This window comes from Echinops telfairi, unplaced genomic scaffold (assembly GCF_000313985.2).
Source record: "Echinops telfairi isolate 266 unplaced genomic scaffold, ASM31398v2 ScPeMD7_5927;HRSCAF=6808, whole genome shotgun sequence".
Classification (NCBI taxonomy): Eukaryota; Metazoa; Chordata; class Mammalia; order Afrosoricida; family Tenrecidae; genus Echinops; species Echinops telfairi.
The window spans coordinates 178562-179890 of record NW_022109827.1 but is presented as its reverse complement, the minus strand read 5'-3'; the positions used below and the strand labels follow the sequence as shown (position 1 = coordinate 179890).

The following is a 1329-nucleotide window of genomic DNA, read 5'->3' as shown; positions in this document are numbered from 1 at the left end:
GAGATTGGGGAGGACCGAGCCGCGGCGCGGACACGAACCACAGAACCTTGCTCCCCCGGCAGACCAGGAGGGCGGGGGTCGGCGCCGACCGGCTGGTATTTGAACTTTGCAAGCGAGGTGGATAGGCTCGGACGCTTCTGGTTACTGGATTTCATTTTCACTGTGCTCGCTTTAAAGTCGAGGTATCGTCGACCCCAAACGGGACCAAGGACCTATTTCCAGAGTTAAGGGCCTGGAAACCGGGAATTGCTTATTTAATGGGAAGAAAGGGAAATTTTCAAGTGGGAGGAGAACATCCCCAGGCCACTCTCCACTCCCCAATTGGGTTCTCCGTGGGCCCTCTTCTTACCTGGTTGCTTTCCTAACAAAGTACGAGAAGGTAAAGTCCCAGTGATCGTCCAGCCACGCTTCCACCGAGTCCTGGCCCCGCAGCTGCTGCGGCCGCCCGAGGGCCGGGCCGCCGGGCTCCATGGTCTTGGCGGCGCTCCTCCAGCGCGCGCCTCGCGGGAGCTGCTTTTCCTCCCCGGCGAGGGTCCCTCCCTCCGAGCAGCGGGACTCTTCCTTGAGACCCTCCCCCTAGGCGGCCCTCGGCCCGGTGGACTTTCGGGGAGGCAGTCCGGGAGCTGGGCCAGCCCCCCGCCCCGCCCCTCCGACTCGGTCTGGCTCCCAGGTGTGATGGGCGGGGACTCTGGGGACTCCGGCGACACTGGATCTCGTGGGCTCTCGAAAACTGGGTTCCCGAGGCAAAGCAGCTGTTACACTGTCGCGCCGCGAAGGATGCAGCCGCTGGGGTGCGCTGTGACGGAGGCGTCTCCTAGGACGCTCGCAAAGGTGATTGCATGTGTTTGCAGTTTCCCTTTGGGAAGGAGAAGGTTGGGATGAGGGGACCCTTCCGAAGGTGGCGTTAAGTGAAGTTTTATCAAAACTGAGAACTGATGCTACACCCAGCGCTCGCCTCAGGCCCAGGAGGGCAATGACTGGCCCGCGTCACTTTTCCTTTTAGCAAACACATTGGGTCGAATGGGTGCTGGGACCCACCTTGCTTCGCGCCCGTCCAGCTCAGCAACTCAAAGCGCCCCAGCCAGGACCACCAGGTAAGGACCTGGAGAGTTGGAATGTCTGGCACCAAGATTGATGGTGCTAGCTCTTATCCACGAAGGTCCAGTGAAGTATGGGGTCTAGGTGGGTCAACTCCGACAAAGTCATACCAGTACTTAATGGTAAAAATAACAATGGATTAATTGATTTTAGCATCACACACCCCTTTTGTTTCATCATTGATTTTCTGGGGGAAAGAAAAGCCTAAAAAACTAGAAAACAAGGGTGTCT

At 58.2% G+C, this 1329-nt stretch overlaps 1 protein-coding gene across 1 annotated transcript in view; it reads right to left on the bottom strand.

The window, feature by feature from the left end:
• Positions 1–383, bottom strand: part of PDE5A (phosphodiesterase 5A) — a 165101-nt gene extending 164718 nt beyond the window's left edge. Inside the window, exon 1 of the mRNA XM_045295841.1 lies at positions 350–383. The gene's annotated coding sequence lies outside the window, so the exon portion shown is untranslated. The remainder of the gene's footprint in view (positions 1–349) is intronic.
• Positions 384–1329: the final 946 nt, after the last annotated feature.